Source organism: Ursus maritimus, unplaced genomic scaffold (genome assembly GCF_017311325.1).
Source record: "Ursus maritimus isolate PB19 unplaced genomic scaffold, ASM1731132v1 scaffold_30, whole genome shotgun sequence".
In the NCBI taxonomy this organism is placed as follows: Eukaryota; Metazoa; Chordata; class Mammalia; order Carnivora; family Ursidae; genus Ursus; species Ursus maritimus.
Window position 1 is genome coordinate 30102926 of NW_024425564.1, and position 19356 is coordinate 30122281.

Sequence of the window (19356 nt, forward strand, 5' to 3'; positions counted from 1 at the left end):
GCCCCTGCTTGCACTCTCACTCGCTCTCAAAAATTTTTTTAAAAAGCAACCAACCCTGCCAACACCTTGATCTCAGACTTCTAGCTTGAGAACTGTGAGGCAGTAACGTTCTGTGCTACTTTGCTGTGGTAGCCTGAGCAGGTGAATGGAAAGTCCATCAGTAAGAGATGGATAAATAAAGTCATGGTTATGCAGACAACAGTCCCACTAACTACCAAAAGTTGTAAAAGATGAGGGTCCCAGCAATATGGCGTCCCATGAATGGATAACCGCCAGGAATTTAGTTCAATTCTCCCACCTGAACCCCAATGGCCAGAAGAGTTAGATCTAGCACCATATTCAAGGGAAAGCCTGGATGCTGAAGGACAAGAAAACATGGTGCCTTTGGTCATTACTAAGGCCATTTATAGGGTTGGTTTCTAAAAGTAGAGGACAGAATCCCAAAGCCAGCCTGCCTCTCCAGGATGCCCCTTCTCCCTCACCCCAGACAAATAATCTTTCTAGGGTGACTGGAATTCATTCCTTCAATCGTTTGTTCAACCAACATTGACTCCACTACCTTTGAGTCCAGAGCCTTGCTAGGGAGGAAGATATAAAGATAAACACAACTTACAGTTGTCAGGCAGCTGGCAGTCTGGTCGGGAGAGACAAATGAAATCAAGTCACTACACAAGGTATTAATGGGGATCTATGAGCAGAGCCCAGAGATGAGTGGAGAAAGACATCACAGTGAAAACAGCACCTTGTACATTATATTTTCTCTGCCAGAAAGGCCTGTCTTTTTTGCTTTGGGAAGTGTCTGCTCAAAAAGGGCAGGTCTTTCAGGCAGCAGCAATAAAGGGTACAAAGGCACAGAGTCACAAATGCCCCCAAGCAGCTGGGACAGGGCTCTAAGTGGGGCAGCTGCATTGCCTGGTGGGAGGGGCGGGAACCAGGCTGGTCAGGGGCAGAGGGGAAGAGGTGGGTTTTAAGCTGTAGCCAGTAGGAGTTAACAGAATTTTTTTGAAGACTGGCCTGTTGGGCTGTCCAGAAAGATTCTCTGGCAGCAGCTTGCAAAAGGACTAGAGGGAGAAGGGACTGGTAGCCAGGCAGAAAACCTGTCCCAGCATCTGGGGCTTTTCCAGGCCGGTGCACAGAGATAGTTGGGACTCGGGACTGCAGCTGGAAATGCTGAAAGGTCGTTTTGCCTATGAAACCCAAGACAATAGACAGAAAGATGGCCCAGAAAGAATGGATGATTGCAGCTGACAACTGCTTAACCCGTGTACATTTTAATGTCAAAAGTGCTTATTCCATATGAATTTTCTTTGAGAACAATAGGGGCCATTTGATCCCCAGGGCTTTGTGCATCCAGAAAGCCATAGAGAAAAGTGCTGTGCTATCCAGAAAAGTACTCTTCATCTGCTTCCACTGGTTGGATCAGCAGTTTGGGAAAAACTCAGCGGCCGATATTACACCATGGCACCTGGGAGCCAGCCAGTACCCAGGGAAGGCAGGTGTCCAGGTCACTGAAACACTCGGCTGTTCACCTGTCTCCCATTTTCAGGCCTTAGAAGGACATGCTCATCTGAGAAAGTATCATAGAAAATTTAGGAACTCATCTTAGGCCCATTTGTCCATGAGGTATACTCAGCTGAGTCAAAGAATTTGCTTCTGTCCTCAACTCTGCTACAGAAAAGCTCTGTGATACAATGGACCTCATCCAACAGCCTTGAGCTGTTTCTGGGCCTACTCTTTCTCAGATGTGAAAACAGGAGAGGAAGCCAGTCATGCCCACACCTGGCTGCTCATCAGAATTCCGTGGGGACTGAGTTAAGAATATTAATTCCTGGGCATAACTCCAGACCAATGGAATCAAGATGTCCAGGGAAGGGGACCCTGGAGACTCTAACTAAATATCCATTAAGGCATCTGTTACTTGCCAGTCCCCAGGTCCCTCACTTTATAAGATATCCCTGTACTTATAAATTCAAATTATAGGAAGCATTGCACCACCTCCAACCCTATGACCAATATTTTGGCCAGAATTCTGGGAGGTTCTCACAAGAGGCTTAGATGACTCCTGGACATATCTTGCTCCATTCTCCAGTACGTACTGCATTCTCTATCACACTGGGTCTGTCCCCTTCTCTCCTCCAATGCCAGCCAAATTGGACCCAAGTCCACCTTCTTTAAGATTAAAAGTGTCTTGTCATAGCAGTAAGAGATGAATATTCCATAACAATCCAGCAGTTATACCACATCCAATTCTTAAAGGTCACCCTGACCAGTCCAACCACAGGGATTTCCCTTTCTCTTCAGGCCCCTCATTCCTGCCATGTCACTCTTCTGCTCCTGAGCAGTGTGTGCCTAAATTTACACCAAGTTCAGTCCATTTCTCCCACAAAGCAGTTTGCTACACACAACCGACATCAGGTCCTGAAAATCTGAACCAACCTTTGCACATTTCAAAATGGGCTAAGGATCACGTTAAACAAAAAGTCTTTGAGGAGCACAAGCATTGACAGAAGCTTCAAAACACCTTCTCTTGAACAGAATCAAATGATCCAGTTTGACTCTCAGCTCTCTGGTTTCTCCTTCCCGTAAGAGTAATGGCAAGGTTACCAGTACCTTCCGTTGATATTAACTGAGCTGCTCCCCTGAGAGGATGGGAATAGCGGCAATTGGCACTTTCTTTGCAACAGCGAATCTATTTCCCCACTCCTTGCATTTTTTTTTTTTTGAGAGAGTTGGGGGGGTGGGCACAAGCAGGGAGAGGGAGAAGCAGACTCTCATTCTGAGAAGGGAGCCCAATGCAGGGCTCAATCCCAGGACCCTGGGATCATGACCTGAGCTGAAGGCAGACACTTAACCAACTGAGCCACCTAGGCGCCCCAACCTTGCATATTTAATAATTCCCCAAGTGGCAGGACCAGCCAGTCTGCTGCTAAAATTCTTTGTCTCACTGAAAACAGAAATACTTTTGTGCCAGGAGGTGAGATGGATTTTGGCGTTGCCCAGACCAGGCCTCAAACCCAACTCCTCCACTAACTAGCTGGGTGACTTTGGACAAGTTACTTAAGGTCTCTGACCCTTGGCTTCCACATCTGCAAAAAGGAAAATAGGGTAATGATACCAAGTTCATGGAACTATATGAGGTAACAGTAGATGTGAAGGGAACTGTCAGTAAGCTTTCAACTTCCTGGCATCCAGTAGGTAGCCTTGCATAAGTTGAAGGAATTAGACAAAGCTCATGTGGCACGAGCTTTCTCTCTGCAAATGCCTCTTCTTCTGGGCCTCACGAAGTCATTTACTGAGCATGGGACCTTTACTAAATATCCTTCCAGAGGAGGCCTAGATACCCCACTACCACTATGGGCAACTGTGAAAGTACCGCCTGTTCCTTTAGGGTGGCCGCTGCATTAATAGGTAATGATATGTTGCAAGTTCAACACCTAATTTCAGGACAAAGGCAAGCTTGATTCCAAAGGACAGGACAGGAGTCCTGTATGCGAGGTTGGAAAACAGTAATGTTGCTGTGCTGGGCAACCAGCAGACACCGTGAAATGAGGTAGTTCCAAACTTACAGGAAGACAAGGCTGTAAGGCAACTGATCACTGAATAATTCTGAATTCCTGGGTTGTCCTGGGCACGCCTATAGCACACACTTAGATCGTGTCTTTTTAGTCACACCGTGAAATCTTTGAGCACAGAGAATGGGTCTTCGGCATCTTTCACCTGCAGTACTTAACAGAGCAGCAGGCCCGTACCAGACATCAATGCATTTAAGAAATACGTGAATGCATCTGTTAATGGATGGGATGGACAGATGAGGGAGTTTCAGGCTGTGTAAACTGCCTGAGTGGTGATTTCACATAATCGGCTTTCAGAATCCCCTGAACACACAAGCCTTTATTTAAAAAACTAGTTCCAAAAACCAGAAAATATTTTTCAGTGCAAAAGTGACTCCAACAAAACTGTCAAGTGCAATGACGCATTCAACTAGTTCTTCAATCCCTCATTCACTCAACAAACATTTACTAAATCATTACATGCCAGGCACCATGCCAACTTCTGGAGACAAGAGAAATAAAATATGGTCCCTTGAGGGGCACTGAGCATTGGTCAATTTTTTAAAACTTTCCACATGGTTCCATGCAGCCATGATGGAGAAGGGCTGCCCAGGACTGCTGTCTCCCCAGAGCCCGCACAGCATGTACCCACAGCATTCTGGAGACTGCCTGCCAACCCCTCTTTTCTCCTCCCAATTTCCTAGTTTCTACCTTTTTCTCCCTTAAATGGTAAAAATCTCAATGATTTATTTATTGCTTTTGTAACTATTGAATAATGTTTTTGGTGGTTACCTTAAAGAAGAAGACCCCAAAATAAAGTATTTTAGATGTAGCTTTTTCAAAAACAAACTATGAAATCTATTTTATTTGTTTCTTTTAATTCCAGTGTAGTTAACCTATACAGTGTTATACTCATTTCAGGTGTACAGTATAGTGATTCAGCAATTCTGTATATTAGTTCTCATCATTATAAGTGTAGTCTTAATCCCCTCCACTTGTTTCACCCATCCCCCCACCCACCTCCCCTCTGGAAACCATCTATTTGTTCTCTATAGTCAAGAGTCTGTTTTTTTGGTTTGTTTCTTTCCTTTGTTCATTTGTTTTTTAAACTCCACATATGAATGAAATCATATGGTATTTGTCTTTCTGTGATTTATTTCACTTAGCATTATAGCCTCTAGCTCCATTCACGTCATTACAAATGGCAAGATTTCATTCTTTTTATGGCTGAATAATATTCTTTGTGTGTGTGTGTGTGTGTGTGTGTGTGTATAGATTATCTATCTATCTATCTATCTATCTCACATCTTCTTTATCCATTCATCAATTGATGGACATTTGGGCTGCTTCCATAATTTGCTATTGTAAATAATGCTTGTGTAAACATTGGAGTGCATGTATCCTTTTGAATTAGTGTTCTTATATTCTTTAGGTAAATAACCACTAGTGCGATTGTTGGATTGTAAGGTGCTTCTATTTTTAATATTTTGAGGAACCTCCATACAGTTTTCCACAGTGAATGCACCAGTTTTCATTCCTGCCAACAGTGCAGAAAGGTTCTTTTTTCTCCACATCCTTGTCAACTCTTGTTTCCTGTGTTTTTTATTTTAGCCATTCTGACACGTATGAAATAATATCTTATGGTTTGGGTTTGCATTTCCCTGATAATAAGTGATGCTGAGCATCTTTTCATGTGTCTGTTAGCCACATTCTTCTTTGGAGAAGTGTCTGTTAATGTCTTCTGCCCATTTTTAATTGGATTATTTATTTTTTGGGTGTTAAGTTGCATCAGTTCTTTATATAGTTTGGATATTAACCCTTTATTGGATATGTCATTTGCCAACATCTTCTATTCAGTAGGTTGTCTTTTGGTTTTGTTGAGTTTCTTTTGCTGTGAAGAAGCTTTTTATTTTAATGTCCCAATAGATTATTTTTGCTTTTGTTTCTCTTGCCTCAGGAGACGTATCTAGAAAGATGTTGTGACAGCCAGTGTCAGAGAAATCACTGTCTGTGTTCTCTTCTAGGATTTTTATGGTTTTAGATCTCACAAAAACAAAGCTGGAAGTATCACAATTCAGATTTCAATATATATTACAAAGTGATAATAATTGAAACAGTATCATACTGGCACAAAAATAGACACATAGATCAATGGAACAATATAGAAAGCCCAGAAATAACCCCACAATTATATGGTCAATTAATCTTTGACGAAGGAGGCAAGAATACCCAATGGGAAAAAGACAGTATCTTCAAGAAGTTGTGCTGGGAAAACTGGACAGCAACATGCAAAAAAATGAAACTGGACCACTTTCTTCATACACAAAAATAAACTCGAAATGTATTTCTCATAAACCAAAAGCTCATTGATCTAAAACTGTTTAATTAATGTATATTTAGGACAGCGTAGATCTCTACTAATTTTAGTATTTTTTCTAGTTCTGTGAGAAATGCTGTTGGTATTTTGATAGAGATTGTATTAAATCCGTAGATTACTTTGGGTAGTATAGACATTGAAATATTGTTCCAATCCATGAACATGGTATATCTTCTTATTTGCTTGCTCGTCTTTAATTTCTTTCATCAATGTTTTATACTTTTCAGAGTATAGGTCTTTCACCTTCTTGGTTAAGTTCTTCCTAGGTATTTTATTCTTTGTGGTACAATTGTAAATGCAATTGTTTTCTTAATTTCCCTTTCTTCTATTTCATTATCAGTGTAATGAAATGTAACAGATTTCTTTATTTTATATCCTGCAACATTACTGAATTCACTTATTCTGATAGTTTTCAGGTAGAGTCTTTAGGGTTTTCTATGTATAGTATGTCACCTTCAAATAGTGACAATTTAGCTTCTTCTTACTAATTTGGATGTCTTTTATTTCAGTTTCATCTCTGATTGCTGTGTCTAGGACTTCCAGCATTATGTTGAATAAAAGTAGTAAAAGTAGATCTCTGTCTTTTTCCTGATCTTAGATGAAAGACTGTTTTTCACCAGTATGTTGTTAGCTGCGGGTTTTTCATATATGGCCCTTATTATGTTGAGGTATGTTCCTGCTAAACCCACTTTATTAAGAGTTTTTATCATGAATGGATGTTGTATTTTTTAAGTGCTTTCTCTGTCTATTCAGATGATTATTATTTTTTTTAAAGATTTTATTTATTTATTCAACAGAGATAGAGACAGCCAGCGAGACAGGGAACACAAGCAGGGGGAGTGGGAGAGGAAGAAGCAGGCTCATAGCAGAAGAGCCTGATGTGGGGCTCGATCCCATAACACCGGGATCACGCCCAGATGCTTAACCGATGTGCCACCCAGGCGCCCCTATTCAGATGATTATTTTATCCTTCATTTTGCTAATGTTGTGTATCACATTTTTCTGCAAATATTGAATCATTGTTGCATCCAAAGAATAAAGCCCACTTGATAAGTGGTGAATAACCCTTTTAATATATTGTTGAATGTGGCTTGCTAATATTTTGTTGAGAATGTTTGCATCTATGTTCATAAGGGATATTGGCCTATAGTTCTTTTTTTGGTTGTATCTTTGTCTGTTTTTGATTATCAGGGTAATGCTAGCCTCATGGAGTGTATTCAGAAGCTTTCTTCCTCTTCCTCTTCCTCCTCCTCTTTTTTTTAGAATAGTTTAAGGAGATTAGGTATTAAATCATCAAATATTTCATAGAATTCAGCTGTGACACCATCTGGTCCTGGACTTTTGTTTATTGTGAGTTTTCAGACTATTAATTCAATTTTGTTACTACTAATTGGTCTGTTCCAATTTTCTATTTCTTTCTGATTCAGTTTCGGAAGATTGTATGTTTCTAGAAATTTATCTATTTCTTGTAGGTTGTTCAATTTGTTGGCATATCATTTTTCTTAGTAGTTCTTAAAACCCTTTGTATTTCTGTGGTATCTGCTGTCACCTCTCTTTTGTTTCAGATTTTATTATTTGGATTCTTTCCCCACTTTTGTTTTCTTGATGAGTCTGGCTAAAGGTGTATTGATTTTACCTTTTCAAAGAACCAGATCTTAGTTTCATTGATCTTTTGTGGGTTTTTAAAAATCTTTATTTCTGCCCTGATCTTTAATTCCTTCCTTCTACTAACCTTTGGGTTTGTTTTTTTTCTAGCCTCTTTAGGTGTAAGGTTAGATTTTTTGACATTTTTCTTGTTTCTTGAGGTAGGCCTGTACCACTACAAATTTCCCTTTTATTTTTTTAGACTTATTTATTTAGAGAGACACAGAAAGAAAGAGAGAGCAAGGGAAGGAGCAGAGATAGAGAATTCTCAAGTAGACTTCCCGCTGAGCATGGAGCCTGACTTGGGGCTCAATCCCAGGACCCCAAGATCATGACCTGAGCTGAAATCAAGAGCTGGACGCTCAACCAATTGAGCCACACAGATGCCCATAAATTTCCCCTTTAAAATTGCTTTTGTGGTGTCTCAAAGATTTTGGCCATTGTGTTTTCATTTTCATTTGTCTCCATGTATTTTTTAATTTCCCCTTTGATCTCTTCATTGACCAACTGGTTGTTTAGTAACATGTTTTTTAGACTCCACTGTTTATATTTTTTTGTTTTTTTCTCATGATTGATTTCTAGTTTCAATCCATTTTGGTCAGAAAAAATGAATATGATTTCAACCTTTTCAAATTTATTAAGACTTGTTTTGTGGCCTAACATGTGATCTATCCTAGAGAATGTTGCATATGCACTTGGAAAAAACATGTATTTTTGGTTTTGTAGGGAATGTTCTGTACATATCTGTTAAATGCATATGGTCTAATGTTTCATTCATAGATTATTTCCTTTTGATTTTCGGTTTTTGTTTTTAAGATTTTTATTTATTTATTTGACAGAGAGAGAGAGACAGCAAGAGAGGGAACACAAGCAGGGGGAGTGGGAGAAGGAGAAGCAGGCTTCCTGCTGAGCAGAGAGCCCGATGCAGGGATCGATCCCAGGACCCTGGGATCATGACCTGAGCTGAAGGCAGATGCTTAAGGACTGATCCACCCAGGCGCCCCCCTTTTGATTTTCTGACTGGATGATCTATCCATTGATTTAAGTGAGGTGTTAAATTCTCAGTTTCTCCATTTATGTCTATTAATATTTGCTTTATTTATTTAGGTGCTCCAATGTTGGGTGCATAGATACTCACAATGGTTGTATCTTCTTGTTGGATTGATCCTTTATCATTATATAATGTCCGTCATGGTCCCTCATTACAGTCGTTGTTTTAAAGTTCATTTTTTTTTAATGTAAGACTTGCTACATTGGGTGTGGGGTTTTTTTCCTTACATTTGCATGGAATTTTTTTCAGCCCTTTACTTTCAGTCTGTATGTGTCTTTAGATCTGAAGTGAGTCTCTTAAAGGCAGCATATGGATGGGTCTTGTTTTATCAATCCATTCAACCACTCTATGTCTTTTATTTAATTAATTAATTTATTTATTTATTATGATATGTTAGTGACCATACAGTACATCATTAGGTTTTTTTTTTAAAGATTTTATTTATTTATTTGACAGAGACAGAGACAGCCACAAAGAGAGGGAACACAAGCAGGGGGAGTGGGAGAGGAAGAAGTAGGCTCCCAGCAGAGCAAGGAGCCTGATGCAGGCTCAATCCCAGGACTTTGGGATCACACCCTGAGCCGAAGGTAGATGCTTAATGACTGAGCCACCCAGGCGCCTCGCATCATTAGTTTTTGATGTAGTGTTCCATGATTCATTGTTTTCATATAACACCCAGTGCTCCATGCAATACATGCCCTCCTTAATACCCATCACCAGGCTAGCCCATTCTCCCCAACCCCCTCCCCTCTAAAACCTTCAGATTGTTTCTCGGAGTCCATAGTCTCTCGTGGTTCATTTCCCACTCTGTTTACCCCCCTTCATTCTTCCCTTCCTTCTCCTACTGATCTCCTTGCTATTCCTTATGTTCCACAAATGAGTGAAACCAGATGATAATTGTCTTTCTCTGCTTGACTTATTTCACTTAGCATAATCTCCTCCAGTCCCATCCATGTTGATGCAAATATTGTGTAATCTTTCTCTCTGATGGCTGAGTAATGTTCCATTGTATATATGGACCACATCTTCTTTATCCAGTCATCTGTTGAAGGGCATCTCAGCTTCTTCCACAATTTAGCTATTGTGGACAATGCTACTATGAACATTGGGGTGTATATGGCCCTTCTTTTCACTACATCTGTATCTTTTGGGTAAATACCCAGTAGTGCAATTGCTGGGTAATAGGGTAGCTCTATTTTTAACTTTTTGAGGGACTTCCACACTGTTTTCCAAGTGGCTATACCAACTTGCATTCCCACCAACAGTGTAAGAGGGTTCCCCTTTCTCCACATCCTCTCCAACATTTGTTGTTTCTTGCCTTGTCAATTTTTGCCATTCTAACTGGTGTAAGGTGGTATCTCAAGGTGGTTTTGATTTGAATTTCCCTGATGGCTAATGATTTTGAACATTTTTTCATGTGTCTGTTAGCCATTTGTATGTCTTCATTGGAAAAGTGTTCATATCTTCTCATTTTTTGATTTGATTATTTCTTTCTTGAGTATTGAGCTTGAGAAGTTCTTTATAGATCTTGGATACCAGCCTTTTATCTGTAGTGTCATTTGCAAACATCTTCTCCCATTTCATGGATTGCCTCTTTGTTGATTGTTTCCTTTGCTGTGCAGAAGATTTTTTATCTTGATGAAGTACCAAAAGTTCATTTTTGCTTTGGTTTCCCTTGCCTTTGGAGATGTGTTGTGAAATAAGTTGCTGTGCCAATGTCGAAGAGGTTACAGCCTATGTTCTCCTCTAGGATTTTGATGAATTCCTGTCTCACATCAAGGTCTTTCATCCATTTGGAGTTTATCTTTGTGTATGGTGTGAGAGAGTGGTCAAGTTTCATTCTTCTGTATATAGCTGTCCAATTTCCCCAGCACCATTTATTGAAGAGACTGTCTTTTTTCTACTGGATGTTTTTTCCTGCTTTGTCAAAGATTAGTTGCCCATAGAGTCGAGGGTCCATTTCTGGAATCTGTATTCTGTTCCATTGGTCTATGTGTCTGTTGTTGTGCCAGTACCATGCTGCCTTGGTGATCACAGCATTGTAGTATAGCTTGAAATCTGGCAATGTGATGCCCCCAGCTTTGTTTTTCTTTTTCAACATTTCCTTGGCAATTCAGGGTCTTTTCTGGTTCCACACAAATTTTAGGATTGTTTGTTCAAGCACTTTGAAAAATGTCATTGGTATTTTGAACAGGATGGCATTGAAAGTGTAGATTGCTCTGGGTAGCATAAGCATTTTAACTATGTTTATTCTTCCGACCCATGAGTATGGAATGTTTTTCCATCTTTTTCTGTCTTCTTCAATGTCTTTCATCAGTGTTCTGTAGTTTCTAGAGTATAGATCCTTTACCTCTCTGGTTAGGTTTATTCTGAGATATCTTATGGTTTTTGGTGCTATTGTAAAAGGAATTGATTCCCTAATTTCTCTTTCTTCAGTCTCACTGTTAGTGTATAGAAATGCAACTGATTTCTGAGCATTGATTTTTGTATCCTGCCACATTACTGAATTGTTGTATGAGTTCTAGTAGTTTGGGGTGGAGTCTTTTGGGTTGTCCATATAAATTATCATGTCACCTGCAAAGAGTTTGAATTCTTCTTTGCCAGTTTGAATACCTTTTATTCTTTTTTGTTGCCTGATTGCTGTTGCAAGGACTTCTAGTACTATGTTGAACAATAATGGCAAGAGTGGGCATCCTTGTGTTCCTGATCTTAAGGGAAAGGCTTCCAGCTTTTCCCCATTGAGACTGATATTTGCTGTAGGCTTTTCATAGATGGTTTTTATGAGATTGAGGAATGTACCCTCTATCCCTACACTCTGAAGGGTTTTAATCAGGAAAGGATGCTGTATTTTGTCAAATGCTTTTTCTGCATCAATTGAGAGGATCATATGGTTCTTGTCTCTTCTCTTATTAATGTGATCTATCACACTGATCAATTGGTGAATGTTGAGCCTCCCTTGCATCCCAGGGATGAATCACATTTGGTCGTGATGAATAATCCTTTTAATGTACTCTTGGATCCTATTAGCTAGGATCTTGTTGAAAATTTTGGCATCCAAGTTCATCAGGAATATTGGTCTGTAATTCTCCTTTTTGATGGGGTCTTTGCCTGGTTTTGGGATCAAGGTAATACTGGTCTCATAGAATGAGTTTGGTAGTTTTCCTTCTGTTTCTATTTTTTGAAACAGCTTCAGGAGAATAGGTATTATTTCTTCTTTGAATGTTTGGTAGAATTCCCCAGGGAATCCATCAGGCCCTGAACTTTGTTTTTTGGGAGATTTTTGATCACTACTTCAATCTCTTCATGGTTAATCAGTCTATTTAGATAATCAATTTCTTCCTATTTCGGTCTTGGTAGTTTATAGGTTTCCAGGAAGGCATCCATTTCTTCCAGGTTGCTTAATTTATTGACACAGAGTTGTTGATAATAGTTTCTAATGATTGTTTCTATTTCCTTGGTCTTAGTAGTGATCTCTCCCCTTTCATTCATAATTTTATTAATTTGGGTCCTTTCTCTATTCTTTTTAATAAGTCTGGCCAGTGGCTTATTGATCTTATTAATTCTTTCAAAGAACTGGCTTCTAGTTTTGTTGATCTGCTCTACTGTATTTCTGGTTTCTAATTCATTGATCTCTGCTCTAATCTTAAGCAGTTGTCTTTTCGTGCATGGTTTAGGCCTGTTCTTCTCTTCCATCTCCAGCTTTTTAAGGTGTGAGTATAAGGACTGCACCTAGATTTTTCTATTCTTCTGAGTGAGGCTTGGATGGCTATGTATTTCCCCCTTAGGACCGCCTTTGCAGTGTCCCATAGGTTTTGAACTGATGTGTTTTCGTTCTAATTGGTTTCCATAAATTGCTTAAGTTCTTCTTTAATTTCCTGATTTACCCAATCATTCTTAAGCAGGATGGTTCTTAGTTTCCAAGTGTTTGAGTTTCTTCCAAATTTTTTCTTCTGATTGAGTTCCAGTTTCAAAGTGTTGTGGTCTGAGAATATACAGGGAATAATCCCAGTCTTTTGGTATCGGTTGAGACCTGTTTTGTGATGCAGTATATGCTCTATTCTGGAGAAAGTTCCATGTGCATTCAAAAAGAATGAGTATTCTGTTGTTTCAGGATATAGTGTTCTGTATATATCTATGAGGTCCATCTGGTCCAGTATGTCATTCAAAGCTCTTGTTTCTTTGTTGATTTTCTGCTTAGATGATCTGTCTATTGCTGAGAGTGGAGTGTTGAGGTTCCCTACTATTAACGTATTATTATCTATATGTCTCTTTATTCTGAATAAGAGTTGGCTTATGTAGTTGCCTGCTCCCCTGTTTGGGGCATAAATATTTATAATTGTTAGATCCTCTTGTTGGATACAACCTCTAAGAATAATATAGTTCCTTCTGTATCTCAAACTATAGTCTTTAGCTTAAAATCTAATTTGTCTGATATGAGAATTGCTACCCCAGCTTTCTTTTGAGGTCGATTGACATGAAAAATGAGTCTCCATCCCTTCACTTTCAGTCTGGATGTATCTTTAGGTTCAAAATGAGTCTCTTGTAGACAGCATATGGATGGGTCATGTCTTTTTATCCAATCTGCAACCCTGTGGTGTTTTATGGGAGCATTTAGGCCATTCACATTGAGAGTGATTGTTGAGAGATATGATTTTAATGTTGTCATGTTGCCTGTGAAGTCCTTGTTTCTATAGATTGTCTCTGTAAATTTCTGTTCTGTATCACTCTTGGGGTCTTTTTAATTTTATAGAACCCCCCCCTTTTTATAGAACCCCCCCCCTTAATATTTCTTGCAGGGCTGTCTTGGTGGTCACATATTCTTTCAGTTTCTGCCGGTCTTAGAAGCTCCTTGTCTCTCCATCCATCTGAATGACAGCCTTGCTGGATAAAGTATCCTTGGCTGCATGTTCTTCTCACTTAGTGCTCTGAATATGTCTTGCCAGCCTTTTCCGGCTTGCCAGGTCTCTGTAGACAGGTCTGATGTTATTCTGATGTTCCTCCCTCTGTACATGAGGAATCTCTGCCCCCTTGCCACTTTCAAGATTGTTTCCTTGGATCTAAGATTTGCAAATTGTACTATTCTATGTCGTGGTGTTGGTCTGTTCTCATTGGTCTTGGGAGGGGTTCACTCTGCTTCTTGGACACAAATGCTTGTTTCCTTCACCAGATTAGGGAAGTTCTCAGCTACAACTTGTTCTAATATCTCTTCTAGACCTCTCTCTTTCTCCACCCCCTCGGGGATGCCGATGATTCTGACATTGGAACATTTCATTGAGTCAGTAATATCCTGTAGCTTTTTTTTCATGAAGATGGAGGGTTTTTTCCCCACTTTTCACTCTTTCCTTCTTTTCTCTTATCTCATCCTCTAACTCACTAATTTGTTCTTCTGCCTCATTTACCCTGGCAATCAGAGCATCCAGTGTAGACTGCATTTGATTCATAGAATTCTTAATTTCCACCAGATTCATTCTCATTTCAGCCCTTAGAGAATCTATATTTTCGTTAATATTTTTCTCAAGCCTATATGTCATCTTGACAATTGTTACTCTGAAATCCATTTCTGACAATTTGGTTATATCCGTATCCATTAGTTCCATGGCAGAGGCCACAGTCTCTGTTTCTTTCCTTTGTTGGGGGTTCCTCCTCCTGTCATTCTGATGAGGTGTGGTTGCGGGGATATACAGAGTCCAAATTATTGACCAGGACCCAAGCAAGATGCACCTATTTTATAGGGACCTTAGGGACGTGGGCTGCTTGTTTTTTCAGCCTGCCCCTCTGCGGGAGGGGCCGGCCACACTGATACTCAGGCAACCCTGTTTGGGTAGAGTTGCCCTGTCCCCTGCGAGGAGGGATGGGGATTGGCACAATGTGAACCAGTATTTCCAGGCTTTTGTTCTCTGGCGGCTTTCCCTGGCAGTTTTCTGTGACTCTTCTGAGAGAGCAGCAGTGGCCGTATCCCAGCTTCTGTCTCAGAACAGAGAGATCGCAGTCCGCTCTCCACTGACCTCTCTTGGCCACTTTAACTCTGTTTCTGTTGGTGCTGCTAAAAACCCTGCTGTGTTCTGGGATGTGCGCTCCACAGCTGGTGTCCCAGCCCTCACTTCCAGGGCCAGCACGTCTCTGTCCTTTGTGCTTCTAGCACCGCCAGCCACCCCGGTTCTCATGCCAGCGCTCCCGAGCTCCCTGTCTCAGTGTGGTTCGTGTGCGCTCCGGAGCGCTGGTTTTCAGTCTGGTTGCAGGCGCGCTCCCGAGCTCTCGGTTTCAGTCTAGTTCAGTCTAGTTCGAGTGTGCGCTCCGGAGGTCCAGTTGTCAGTCTGGATGTGCACAATCCCGAGCTCCCAGTTTCAGTCTAGTTCAAGTGTGCACTCCAGAGTTCTGGTTTTCAGTCTGGTTGCACGCGCACTCCCGAGCTCCCAGTTTTAGTGTGGTTCCAGTGAGCGCTCCAGAGCTCTGGTTTTCAGTCTGGTTGCATGTGCGTTCCCCAGCTCACAGTCTCAGTCTGCTCTCTCACGGGTGCCGGTCCACGAGTCTGGCCAGCTCCCTAGTGCAGGTGGCTACCACTTCCCGGTGCCTGAGTGCGTAGGCTCACTCCCCCTTCTGTTTATCTTCCAATATCTGTGCTCGGATTCACAGCTCCCACTTCGTGCCTCAATACTCAGCGCTGGAGATGTTCATTTGTAGAGATCCAGATGTATCTTCCTGTGTCTCAGGCTGCTTCTGTAGGTGTTCAGGATGGTCTGGTAGATATCCAGCTCAACTCAGGAGACCAGCTGAAATAGGGTCCCCTCCGCCATCTTTCCACGCCTCCCCCACTCTATGTCTTTTAAGTGGACCATTTAGACCACTTACAGTTCAAGTAGTTATTGATGGGTATGTACTTATTGCCATTTTGTTCATTGTTTTCTGGTCTCTCTCTTTTTTTTTTTTGTAGTTTTGCTATGTTTCTTTCTCCTCTTGCTCTCTTTCCTTATGATCGGTGACTTTCTATAGTGTTACACATTTACTTCTTTATTCTTTGTATGTACATGATGTTTTGGGTTTGTGGTTCACATGTAACATCCTAAGTATATAGCATTCTATATTAAGTTGATGGTAACTTAAGTTTGAATGCATTCTAAAAGAACATTTTTATTCCCTTTTCCACATTTTATGTATATGTTGTCCCACTTTACATCTTTTTATTTATAATTTTCTTCTAATTATGGCCTTTTATTTTCCACTTAAAGAAGTACCTTTAACATTTCTTGAGGGCAGTTTAGTGGTGACGAAGGTTTTAAATTTTTGTTTGTATCAGAAATTCTCTCTCCTTTAATTCTGAAGGATAACCTTGCCAGGAAGAGTATTCTTGGTTGTAGGTTTTCTTTTTTCTCAGGCCTGGATTATTCTGGGGTGCTTTTTGCCTGTGCCACCTTGGTGAGAAGGCTAAAGCTGTAGTGAATGCAGACCAAGGGTGTCCTGGCATATGCCATGCTGGGGCCGCCTTAGTGGGATGCCTGGAGCTGGTGTGGGCTAGGTGCCTGGGGATCACTGAGGCAGTAGGCTGGCCAGCATGCCCAGAACCCTGCTCCTACCCATGCTATCATGGTGGCAGAAGAATGTTAACCATGGTGCTCATAAGCCTTGTGACCTAAAGAGTTCCATCAGCTCCCCTGCCATTTGGCAGTATTCTAACGCTACCTCCTTTCTATTCTAATTGATTCTTCAAGCCATGGCTTTTTCCCTGTGCCCCAGAGCATCTGGGGCTGGTATGGACTAGGCGCCCAGGGCTCACTGAGGTGGCTGGCCAGGTATGGTGCCCAGAACCCTCTCTCCCTCTACACTCTCAAGGTGTATGGTAAACAAACCGTGGTGCACACAGCCCCTCCAACCTGAATAGAGCTCCAGCAGATCTGCTATTTGGAAGCGTTTTAGGGCTGGATCTCTTATAGCCTAGTTGCTCTTTTAAACCACTCTTTTTCTGTGCTGCAAGGCATTCAGGGCTGGTGTGGGCCTTGGGGTCCAGGGCTTTCTGAAGTGGCAGGTCAGCAATGGTGCCAGAACCCTGTTCCCATCTGTGCTGTCAAGAAGGAAGGAGAATGCAGACCATCGTACTCACCAGCCAAAGCAACCCTGAGAAAGTTCCAGAAGCTCCTCAGTCATTTGGCAGGGTCTACGACCAGTTCCTTTATATGCTAGGTGGTCTTTTAAACCATTGCTTTTTTTTCCTTGCCCCATAGCAAATAAATCTGCTTAAGGTCCCTTAATACCATTCCTCCCCACCACGGTTTGCAACACTGAGGAAGGGGGATTCTCTTCATTATCACGTCTCCATCTCTTTTGCTATTCTCTATGTGGTCTTATCTTTCACTGTACAGAAGCTATTCGGTCACCCCTCAGTTCTTCAGGGGGAATTGCTCTATAAATAGGTGTAGATTTGGTGCATCCATGGAGGAGGTGGGCTCAGGGCCTCCCTTTGTCACCATCTTGAACCAGAATTCCAGAAGTTTTCAATTTACTTTGCCCAGATCCATCAGAAGAATCACCAACCACAATAGCTATACATTATGAAATGTATTACTTAATAAGACTTAAAAGTCTGAATTACCCCCTTGATCCATAGGCTGCAGAATGGATGTTCTATTCACAGGCATGAAGACAACATTCATCTCATTGTCCATCTCCACCTGAGCTCTTGGGTGACCAGGTACATTGTCAATGAGCAGTAACGTTTTGAAAGGAATCTTCTTTCCTGGGCAATAGGTCTCAACAGTGGGCTTAAATAGTCAGAAAACCATGTTGTAAACGTGTGCTGTCATCAGGCTTCGTTGTTCCACTTCTAGAGCATAGGCAGGGTAGGTCTAGCATCATTCTTAAGGGCCCGAGAATTTTCCGAATTGTAAACGAGCCTTGGCTTCAACCTAGCAGCTGTGTTAGCCCCTAACAAGAGGTTCAGCCTATGCTTTGAAGCCAGGCACTGACTTCTCTGTAGCTATGAAAGTCCTCGATGGCATCTTCTTCCAATTTAAGGCTGTTTCACCTACATTGAAAATCTGTTGTTTCCTGCAGCCACCTTCATGAACTCTCTCAGCTCAATCTTCTGAAGAACTCGCTGCAGCTTCTCCATCAGCCCTTGCTGCTTCACTTTGCACTTTTCTGTAATGGAGGAGGCTTCTTTCCTTAAAGCACATGAACCGACCTCTGCCAGCTTCAAACTTTCCTTCTGTAGCCTCCTCACCTCTCTCAGCCTTCATGGAATCGAAGAGAGTCAGAGCCTTGCTCTGGATGAGGCTTAAGGGAAAGTTATGGCTGGTTTGATTTCTCCAGACCATTAAAACTATCTCCATATCAGCAATAAGACTTCTGCTTTCTTATCATCCATGTGTTCACGAGAATAGCACTTTTCATTTCCTTCAAAAACTTGTCCTTTGCATTCACAAGTTGGCTGTTTGGTGCAAAAGGCCTACCTTTCAGCCTATCTTGGCTTTCAACATGCCTTCCTCACTGAGCTTAATCATTTCTAGCTTTTGATTTACAGTGATAGATGTGTAATTATTCCTTTCACTTGAACCCTTGGAGGCCATGGTCAGGTTATGAATGGGTCTAGTTTCAGTGCTGTTGTGTCTCAGGGAACAGGGAGGCCTGAGAGGGAGAGAGATGGGGAACAGCTGGTTGGAGAAGCAGTCAGAACACACACATTTCTCAGCTAAGCTCCCTGTATTCTGTGGGCGTGCTTCATGGCACCCTAAAACAGTTCTGATAGTAACATCACAGATCACCAGGACAAATGTCAATTAAAACGTTTGAAATATTGTGAGAATTACCAAAATGTGACAGATATAAGAAGTAAGCAATGGTGTTGGAAAAATGGTGCCAATGAACTTGCTTGACATCTGGTTGCCATGAACCTTCAATTTGTAAAAAATGCAGTATTGGCAAAGCACAAGGAAGTGAAATGCATAAAAGGAAATATGCCTGCACTGAATAAAGCCCCATGATAAGAAAAACGTGCCTAAGGGCCCAGCACTGTCTGATGTATAACATCTATCAGCCCAGATTCCAAAGGCTTAACTTTGATTCCATTCTGCAATGAACAGGTGATCCTTGGCAGACAGACACTAGAGGGACAAATGGTCCATCTTTGCCCGGGACTGAAGGGTCTGCAGAGTCACTAGCATGACAGGATGGTTGGTCACCCTACTCATCACCACTCCTCTTGTTACCAAAAGTCGTCTCTCAGAAATGATGTTTAAATACAGTGAAACCTGAATATAAATCATATTGCAAGTTCAAAGATCTCACTGTAACATGGATTACTCGATATACTTTGTGCCCCTGGTGATATATACTATTTTTATTAGTGTGCATTTTTCTTGGTCTTGAGCCTCAAAATGTCGTGTTGGAAGAAGACTCAGATTTAAAGCACCTATGTCCTCTTCCCCATAGCATCCCTCATGGACCAGAGAGGTACGATTGCCTCAAGGTTACCTGGTTAAATTGGGGTGAGCCTCAAACACTGGCCAAAATGTACTACTTTTTAACTTTCATTATCTCACACAAGGCCTAGAGTTCAGGTTCTGGGATTCTCCCCCAGCACCCTATAACTCTTCAACGGACAAGCACATCACTTCACATTTCATTGTCCTAAAGGAAGCAGCAGCAGGATACCTCTTGGAAATGCCAACTGCCAACAGCTCTCTTGGGACTGCTGTGGATTTTAATTTCTGCTCCTTCACTAACTTAGTGACGGGGGGGGG